Source organism: Mobula hypostoma, chromosome 16 (genome assembly GCF_963921235.1).
Source record: "Mobula hypostoma chromosome 16, sMobHyp1.1, whole genome shotgun sequence".
In the NCBI taxonomy this organism is placed as follows: Eukaryota; Metazoa; Chordata; class Chondrichthyes; order Myliobatiformes; family Myliobatidae; genus Mobula; species Mobula hypostoma.
Genome location: NC_086112.1, coordinates 58,550,829 through 58,562,030, shown reverse-complemented (window position 1 = coordinate 58,562,030; position 11,202 = coordinate 58,550,829).

Here is an 11,202-nt window from a genome sequence, read left to right as displayed (position 1 = left end):
TGGGCACTGTAAAAAAAAGTCTCAAAGTGCCAATAGCCCCAACATCTCATGCAGATGGTAGAAGGAAGAAACTCTTCCTGCCATGAGCTTCCAGCGCCGCAAACTTGCCGATGCAACATCCTGGAAGCACCCGACCACAGTTCGACTCTGAGTCCGTCCAAAAACTTCAAGCCTCCGACCAGCCCTCTGACACCGAGCGCCGAGCACCATCTCTGCCAAGCGCTTCCACCCCGGCCCCGGCTGCTAAGCAACAAGCAAAGCCAAGGATTCGGGGCCTTCCACTCCGGAGATTTCGGATCACACAGTAACAGCGGCAGCAAAGCAGGCATTTCAGAAGTTTCACCAGATGTCAAGCAGTGTCAGGCAGAAAAGTGGCTGAAAGAACACCGCTGAATCCTAGAAATGAACATCTTCCAGGCATCTTTGGTGCAGATGTGTTCATGACGAACTGCATTGACATCGTGGGTTGGATGACCTGTTTCTGTGCTATTATTACTCGGTAACCCATGCTGAAGAGTTCTGGGCAGTCTTCCATTTCTTGGAGACCCTGTCTGATTAATCCCTGCCCAACTTGAAAAACAAATACACCTGGCTTCTTCATAAAGAAAGTAGAATCAAATAAAAGAAGCTGAGGAGGTTTATTGGAAGTAATATGGTCCTTTTGTCCCAGGAAGAATGGGAATAAAGTGGGATGAGCATTTCCATTGATCCAAGTGCTCAAACGTTAAACAAATATCTGAATTTTTTGTTAAATGTTGGGAGGGAAGATCATATCAGAATATTTTACTCTTGAGGAAAGGGCTATTTTTAGTTGAATTTTTAGCAGGTGGAAGGAATGTCACAAACACGTCAGAGAACTAGCCTCTTTGACTATCCTGGGGAAGTCTGCAAAAATCTGAAAACAATATTAACAGATTTTGATTAATTTACAGTTTGTACTGATAACGGTAAGTTCAAAATTCCTGAATTAGCAATCATAAAATATAGATAAATGTACACAGAAATTTTAACAATATAATGCATATTTGATTATTGCTTTCCTAATTTTGTATTGCATATTGATACATACACCTATTACATGAGAATTGTTAGTTTGCCAAAAGAGAAGAAAGATAAAGGAAAAATATTTTATCATCTTTGAATAATCAAACTTGGTTATTTTAGGTATGTATCAAACTCTGAAAGAGGTTGAGTTGACTAAAAAATGCACAATAACTGGCATTGAAATGAAACATAGATCACAATTTTTACATTTTCTTGGTAACATTAATCAAAGCTTTGTAGTTAAGTGAAAAAACAGCTTGAAATGCATGAATTGTGCATTGGAGTATTTTTGCCCTGTGTAGAACAAAACAAATCAATTTGCAGCTTTAACACCACACACTCAAGCCTGTGCTGAATGTAGAACAGGAGAGAAAAGGACAAGCATTTCCATCGTGGGCTTGAGAAATAAGGTGCTTATTAAAATGCAGCACCAAACTAACCTTCACATTGTTGTACTTAAACACCAAAATTCTTCACAATTAAAAGTAAATTAGATCATTCCAAGGCATTGACTTGTGGGAAGAGACAGGTTCAATACGAATGATTTATCTACTTAGACAAATAGAATTAGTTGCCATGTTGTTTCCAAATGCAGCACTAACTCCTGTTCAATTAAGATGACAACTAAGAATGTTATTTTGTCTTGAGATGTCCTGAAGAATGGATTCCATTTTCTATGCTGCTTTACTCCACAACATAAATGGAGTAGTGAGTGGTTGAGTTTGTAGCATGGTCTTCATATCCATATGAACACGGCTGGATTCAACGGCTACCCATCATTAAGAGAAATTAGAAACTGGCGGCTTACACTTCACAGAAATCAAATGGAGACAAGTTAACCTTGAACCTGAGGGGCTGACAAAGAAAAAAGAAACTAATTGCTATGATCTCACTACCACCTCTATCCTAACCACACTGTGTGAGCTTGAATATTCAATGGATGCAGGCAAGAACACAATGAACAAATATAAACAACAAAAAGCTGAAAACCACTTCAATATGAAATTACAGCCCTTCTGCCCAATACCCATCTTGTCAGCTAGGTATACTGAGATGGATTAAACTCTCTTTAAAGGTACACTCTCCCGCAGGCATGTGGAGGATTTGGGTATTAGTTTGATGACCAGGATTGCTTCTTGCTGAAATTATCTTGCTGAATAGTTTGGGTTTGTCTTGGAAAGATTTATTTACTAATATCACTTTTATTTGAATTGTGGAACAGTTTAAAGTAACAGCCAGCCAATGAAGACTAAAGGGGAAGGTGGTGAATCATAGGAAGCTATGTATTGTGATGTGTTGCACCAGCAATGCAGCACCCATTTGAAGAGCTTCTGCAGGTTGATTGGCACTGATTCCTGCAGCTTACTATAAAAGACATGCCACCTCAAGGACCAGGTAAGCATGCTTTGGTGCCAATAGAACTTTCTATTCTACCTTACGGGACATTAAGTGCATTGATATTTGCACCACAATGGCATTACTCTTGGCAGTTCACCGGCTACAGCAGCACTAGCTGGTTCCATCACACTCAGGATGTGTATGTATCCCCACCAGCCAGCAGCAATTCCGAATGGAAAAGATTTCTCCATCCATTTCCAGTTGGTTTATGACCACTGAAACAAGGTCATGCATATTTACACAAGGCGGTCAAGTAGCCGTCATGGTACCGTCAGACAGAGGCAAGAACAAACTAGACATAATTCCTTATTAGTTTAAGGTCAGTATTACCTTGCTTCATCTCACCATCACCAATGGAAATCTACCCAAGTATATTCAGCTTTCAGACACATCATTCTTCAAAGTCAGCTCCATATGCCTATTTTTTCAATATCATGCATAGAATGTATGCGTACAAATCCAATCTCATATCCACGCCTGATACCTAATAACTATTTAAGGCCTCACTTGCTGACTTTCTAGTCCTGCCAATGGAGATTGGAGGGACATATGAGGTATTCTTCCCTCATCCCTCATTTAAGAATACTCGATGGATAGTATACTGGAATTCCAGAAACGTGATCACAGGTGCACCCTGACTTAAAGTGACAACAATAATTTTATTTGCTTGTGGCAGGTTGTTTGCCATATACTGAATTTGATTTTGGAATGTAACTCAATTATTTTATTCCATAGAAACAAAAAAAGACCATAAGACATAGGAATAGAATTAGACCATCAAGTCTGCTCCACTATTCGATCATGACTGATTTATTATCCCTCTTAACCCCATTCTCCTGCTTTCTCTCCGTAACCTTTGATACCCTGAATAACCAAGAATTACTCTACCTATACCCAATGACTTGGCCTCCACAGCCAAACATGGGAATGAATTCCACAGATTCACGATCCTCTGGCTAAAGAAATTCCTCCTCATCTCTGTTTTAAATAGACATCCTTCTATTCTGAAGCTGTGCTCTCTGGTCCAAGATGCACCAAATATAGGAAACATCCTTTCCACATCCACTCTCTCTAGGCCTTTCAATATTCAATAGGTTTCAAAGAGATCACCCCTCTGTCTTCTAAACTCCAGTGAGTACAGGCCCAGAGCCATCAAATACACCTCATATGTTAACCTTTTCTCCCCATTTACAAAATAGCCTTTATTCCTTCTATCAAAGTGCATGAGCATACACTTCCCTGCACATTCACTCTGTGAGTTCTTTAACGAGTACACCTGCTAATCAGCCAATCATGTGGCAACAACTCAATGCATGCAAACATGGTCAAAAAGTTCAGTTGTTGTTCAGACCAAACATTAGAATGGGGAAAAAATGTGATCTAAGTGACTTTGACCATGGAATGGTTGTCGGTGCCTGACAGGGTGGTTTGAGTATCGCAGAAACTGCTGATCTCTTGGGAGTTTCATGCACAGCAATCGCTAGAGTTTACAGAGAATGGTGCAAAAAAACAAGTAAATTAAATACAATTCAGTGAACAGCAGTTCTGTGGGCAAAAATACCTTTTTAATGGGAGAGATCAGAGAAGAGTTGAACCAGACTGGTTCAAGCTGACAGGAAGGAAACAGTAGTTCAGATAACCACACTATACAAAGGTGGTGTGTAGAACAGCATCCCTGAATGCCCAATAGGTCGAATCTTGTAGTGGATAGGCTACAGGAGCAGAAGGCCATGAATATATACTCGGTGGCAACTTTATTAGGTACAGAAGATCTATACAGAAGTGGAATTCTTGATATGATAACATATGATATATTGCTCAATTATAGAATAAAGCTGTTTCTTGAAGCAAAGATCACTCCATTAATTGCTGATATGTTTCATTTCTTATTCTGATTAATATAAAAATTCCAAACAAAACAGTAACTTAAAATGCCCAATGACAGAAAATTCTCTGTATTTCTCTTTCTCGTATTCCCTCGATTTTATTTGACTTCAAGATTTGACATGTAATCTTTCCTGCGAATGATAGCTCAGTTTCCTTTTGGGTCACATTATTTTAGTGTTCTTCCATACTGGAGTGAACATCAATGATAATTTGAAATTTAAATCTCAGTGGTTTCACTTTACACTGACAATGCAGTCATGGGGCTGGAGTTTTCCAGAATCTCAGGCCACTAGCGTGAAGCATTCAGCAGAAGCTTATTGGAAATCATTGATGTGTGAAATCAATATTCTGGAAAATGATGAACAGCTTACTTGCTGTATTGCTATAAGCTTTCTGCTAAATGGCAAGAACTGTTGGAAAGTTTCTCCATATCAGAATGAAGCTGGAAGAATTTCTGATTCCTTTCCGTTCTCTTTGGGATTAACATTCACTTTACAATCACATGGGGGTGAATTTCATCTCAATTTCACCCAAATTCAGGGCAGAAATGGAATAGCAGAAAAGCAAACTGTTGCAATGATAGATTCTTTTCCCTTCATCTAGACACCAGACCTCTTCAATCCCAATGCCTTTATCATTGTCACAGATTGCTAGCTGTTCTTCCCCTACCTGCATACAGTCAGAGGCTAAAGGGCAAGACTCCAGAGGTAAAAACCACAAAGAGGTGATTATGGGCAGCAGAGGTGTGTCTACAGGATTGCTTCGAGTCAGATGACTGGGCCATTTTCAGGGACTCATCAGAGAATCTAAACGAATATGCCACAGACATTGTCACAGACTTTATAAAGTCAGTCACGGACTGAGGTCCAGGTACAACCTCCAGAAAGCCATCTCACATGTGGCAATTTTGGACTGAACCTGAATCCCAGAAGGGTGCTCGACAGCTGTGGCAGGGCTTGAATGTTAACACCTCCTACAAAGTAAAACCAGACAACGTATGTGACAGAAAGGTTTTGCTCCCAGATGAGCTCAATGCCTTTTATACATGCTTTGACTGACAAAACAATGAAAGCACATTCACAAACTCCAACAGCCCCCAGTGAGTCTGTAATTTTAGTTTCTGAGGCCAACATGAGAGCAAACTGTCAGGCATTTAGCCCAAACGGTACCTGGCCTAGCACTGTGCTAATCAACTGGCTGGAGTGCTCACTGATATCCTTAATGTTTTGCTTCAGCAGTCTGAGGTACTCATTTGCTTCAAGCAGGCTTCAATTATACCTGTGCCAAAGAAGATCGTGGTAACCTACCTTAATGTCTATGATCCAGTAGCACTTACAGCACTGTGATGAAGTATTTTGGGAGGTTGGTGATAAAACCTAACAACTCCTGCCTTAGAAGCAACTTGAATTTGCTCCAATTTGTCTACAGACACAACAGGTCAATAGCATATGCCACTTCATTGGCTTGTTACTGAATCCTGGAGCATCTGGACAGTAAAGGTGCATACATCAGGATGTTCTTCGTTGAATACAGCTCTGCATTCAACACTATAATCCCCTCAGAATTAAGCAATAGACTCCAAAACCTAGGCCTCAAAACCTCCTTGTGCAACTGGATCTTAGATTTCCTCACTTGCAGACCCCAGTCATTTCGATTGGCAACAACACCTCCTCCACAATCACCACAACACTACGTGCTTATTTCTTTGGTCTACTCACTTTATACTTAGGACTGTGAGTCTAAGTATAACTCCAATGCCATATTTAAGTTTGCTGTTGATACCACAGCTGTTGATCAAATCTAAGGAGGTGACAATTCAGCACATAGGAGGGAGATTGAAGATTTGGCTGAGTGATGCCACAAGAACAACCCCACACTCAACGTCAGCAAATCTGAAGAGCTAATTATTGACTACAAGAGGATGAACCGAAAATCCGTGAGTCAGGCCTCATCATTGGATCAGAGATGGAGATGTCTACAGCTCACTTTCTCAATATTTATTACCTGTTTTTTATTACTGTTGTTTGTTTTTTTTTTAATTTCTTTTTGTATTTGCATAATTTATTGCCTTTTGCACATTGGTTGTTTGTCCATCTTTGTTATGTGTAGTTTCTCATTGATTCTATTGTGTTTCTTTGTATTTACTGCGAATGCCCACAAGAAAATGAATCTCAGGGTGGTATATGGTGACATATATGTACTTGGATAATAAATTTACTTTAAACTTTGAATTTTGTTTGCTGACAGAATCTCAAATGGTGATGAGGAGGAGTACAGGAGCAAGATAAATAGGCTGGTTGAGTGTTGTCACAACACCGATTTTGCACTCAACATCAGCAAGACCAAGTAGAGGAAATCAGGAGAAAGCACACCAAACCTCATCGAGAGATCAGCAGTGGAAAGGACGAGCAGTGTCAAGCTCCTGAGCATCAGCATCTCAGAGGATGCAAACTGGGCCCACCATATTGATCCAATCTTGTTTAAGGTACACCAGTGGCTATATTTCATTCAGAGTTTGAGGAGATTTGGTATGTCACCAAAGACTCCAGCAAAATGCTACAGATGAACTGTGGAGAGCACTCTGACTGGTTACATCACTCTCTGCTACGGGGGGTACAAATGCACCAGATTATTGGAGACTTCAGTTCCTTGATGGGCACAAACACCCCCACCACTGAAGATATCTTCAAACGCCAGTGCCTCAAGAATGTAGCATCCATCATTAAGGACCCTCCCCATCGGGACATGCTTTTTTCTCATTATTACAGTCCAGGAGGAGGTATATAAAATTGAAGACTCACATTCAATGTTTTAAGAACAGCTTCTTTTCATCCTCCATACAATTTCGGAATGGACCTTGAATCCATAAACACTACCTTACTATTCTTGTTATATCCTGTTTATTTACATAATTATTTTATTGTAAGCTGTAATAATTTGTTATGCCTACACTGTACTGTTGCCAAATAACAACAAATTTCACAACTAATACAATTGATAATAAACTTGATTCTAATTCTGAGGGACTGAGTTCACTTTCAATGCTTTCCAAACATTTCAAAACTATTGACTAGAACCTCATCTTCAGCTGGTTGAGCTAAGTACGTTGTTTGATACCATTAGTGCATTGTATCTCCAGAATTTGTTCCACTAATGTCCTTGATAACACATCAATTTTGTTATCCACATCTTATTTAAATTTGACTAATTTTCATTTCAAAAATCTAAAAAACGACCTTTGCTTTTCAGTTTAAAACCGTAGTAGGTTGACATTAAAATTTAGTGATTTGCAAAATGGTCATGAGTGATACATCATTTCATGTCAATATTAAGCAATAAAATCCATATGAGGGGTCTTTAAAAGATAAACCATATGCCAGTCTCCTTTGAAAAAGAAGTGATTACATTGTTTCAATAAGAAATTTGATTACTTGTCCCAGACTAGGGTGAAGTGCATGTCAGTAACTAAGCTAACAATGGAGTTAGATTTTCATTCTTTGCATTGCTCTTCAAAGCAGGATCATTAACACAACAATAATAATTGGTACTGCATGGGAATCAATTGCATATCAAACAACTTCTCATACTGTGCACAGAACATGTGAACTTCTACCAATCCTGAAAGCACCATTCTCCTCTGAAACTAACTATTGAAGTTGTACTGCTGCTTTTCAAAGGAAAATTATGTTACGAAAGAAAGCAGTAACCACTTATTGAAACAAGGACCATTGAATGATATAATATTAAATACAATTATTTACTGTGTTGATGAGAAGAGCAATATAAATCATTAGGAGAGTCATCTAAAGTCTGCTCGCATTGGGGTTATATATATTCAATCCATTTATTCCAGATTTGATAAAATGTTTCTTTTTGAGTTCTCAGGGAGTAGGTCAACTTTTCCATTTTAAATATTTCCAAGATAATTTCGTACCAATCTTCTAATGTAGGTGGTATTGGATTTAGCCATTTTCTAGTGATTGATTTCTTACTTGCCGCTAAGAGGGCCTGCAGCAACTTTATATCTTCCTTCTGTTCAAGGAACAATACCTGCCCCAAATAGAGCGTCTCAAAGTTCAGAGGTATCTGGGACCTAAGTACCTTAACCAATGTTCTATGAATACCTTCCCAAAATAGACTTAATTTAGGGCAATCCCAGAAAATATGAAAATGATTTGCCTCCTTGGAGCCGCACCTTCTCCAACACATCACATTTGTATCTTTATATTTTTCCTGATATGGGGTACGTAAGCACCCCTAGTCTAAATGTTTGTTGTTTTTTTTTGGAAAATAGAAAATTAACACAAGTAAAGGGAAAGATTTGGGAAAGGGATAAAAAAAATGAAAAAATTAAGTAAATAAGTACATAGGGATTGGATTATTATGTCTGTGGGCAGGAACAAGCACGATCAAATTGGGATATAAACACCTACAATGGTTGGTATATACGCTTGTATGCAACATTTTGGACCAGTGGAAATGGTCCAGAAGGGTTGTATGGAAACTATTATTACCATTTTTCTTAACAACTAATTTCATTACTTAGCCTAATAGGTTAGATTTACCACAGTACATAATTATCTATTTAAATGTTTATTTTGCTTTTATATCATCTCAATATGTACTTAAGAAAGTATAAATAATTGTAGTTTTATACATATAAAAAAATGGAAAAGGCTATATGTGTGAAAAAAGTACATGATAATTGTGAACTCCTTATCCAAATAAAAATAAAATTAAAAAAAAATAAATACAATTATTTATGCAATTAAAATGTATGAGCTAATTGGTTTAATCAAAATATTAGCTATCTGAATACCAATAGTTTTAAATGCTCCAGTAGAAAATGCTTTGCCATGAGTAATCTGATATTGTTCAAAGCCTGCGGTAGACCTGACCTTATTTATCTCTGTGACTTCCAAAACTTAAACAATCTTTAAGTGCTTATCTCCCTCCAGCTCCTGCCTCTTACATATCCCTGAGGTTCCTATCATGCTTCCAAAATAAGATTTTTTTTGGCTGAGCTTTGCAAGAAGCAAGGTGAAAAATAGAGGATTCAAGAGACAACGCAGTCAGGCCTGTCCGGCTGGTGTTTGATTGCCCCTTAATCTCCACCAGCTCCCTATACTGATAATTCAGCTGAACTGCAATGAACTGATTGCTGTAAAAAAATGTGAGTCAACACAAGAATGGATTTGGATACAGACAGAGCTACACATTCAGAATGAAACTCAGCTCCTGTGATTCCAGAACCTAGGAAATTGCCCCTTACCTAATGCCGCCTTGAACCAATGGCTGTAGAGCTGAGGGGAAATCAAACTAAAACCCAGTCAAATTGAAGGGTTTGATCTCAACAAATGGTTAGTAAAGACCAGACTTCTGCCCCTCTTCCCATTCCTCTGTACAGTTGTCACACCTACTCACAATCTCTGTGCCACCCCTCCCCTCTCTGCTTTCCCCACCCTCTTTATTTCAGTTTCTCTCTTACTGTATCTCAATCTTTTCCTGTCCTATTGTCTTCTTGCCCCTCTCTTCCCTTTCACTCTATAAATTCTTAGTTCCTAATTGGTTCTGACAAAATGTGAATTTGACAATGATTCTGAATGAGTCAACATTTTAATTTTTGCATGAGAAGTTCAAGATCCCTACCCGACCTTTTGAACTTGAAACAATTATTCAGCCCTTTATGCCCAGGTGACACCCTGGGCATAATTCATAACTAGGTATGAATTATAACATCCAGTTAAGTGACATAATGATCCAGACAGATTATTGTTGTTACTATTGTTAGTTACAACACTATCCTCTCAATGTGATACAATCTCTTTATTAAAACATGCTAAAGACTTCTTAACATTGATAAAAGGGAGAAAAGGATTGTAAGAGATTTTTTAATAGATCCAAAATATAATAATTAAAATAGATTGCTTAAGTGATATAGAAGGATTTTCAAATACGGTACTTTATCATCTGTCGATAATTTATGGATCTAAATTTCTCATTCAGAGGAATTTACACTACAGATTGTGGTGAGACACTCTCCCACTGTGTTTTGATTTTTTTTTAATCTAATGTGACCTTAAAATTTTATATTCTTCTTATTTTTTTCCTGCAAGTTAGTAATGATTTATTTTGCTTATCTGCATCATAGCTTACAAAGATGCACCAACTGCATATATCAAGTCATTTTTTAAAAAATTATTTCTGATGTCCACATTTCACTCAATTTAATGGTTTTATTTGGTTTGTAGATTTATCTTTTACAGAACACGAAATGCACTGGGACTTGGACATATTACACATCATCTGCTTATCATGTGGGAGTGATGCACTGAGAATAACATTGTGTGGAATAGGAGACCAGGGATATTTTGAAGTACTAATTGTACACTTTGGATTATCATAATGTTAAGTACAGGTTGAAGTAGAGGTGTTCAATAAAGTGATTGAAAGATCCTGAAGGAAAATTTAACCATTGACAGACATCATTAAAAGGAAGTGCAGCTAGAATCAACTGAAGAAGCACTCTGCTTAGAGCGCACTGTGATGGTCAGTATTTTGGTTTTCAAATTAATTGGTTGTTGATCTACCTTCAGGTGAAAGACTATTTCTGAAAAACAACATTTTATTTCCCTTAACAGTCAAGACACAGTCAAAAAACCGAGTGAGAATAAAATATGCTATCATATGCAGTATTTCTCCATATCATGTTAAGGATTCAATGCTAGTGAATATTTATTTAAAAACAGGAAAAAAAATCTGCTGACGCTGGAAATCCAAGCAACACACACAAAATGCTGGAGGAGCTGGGCAGGCTCGGGACTGAGGAAGGGTTTTGGCCTGAAACGTCGACTGCACTCTTTTTCAATAGAT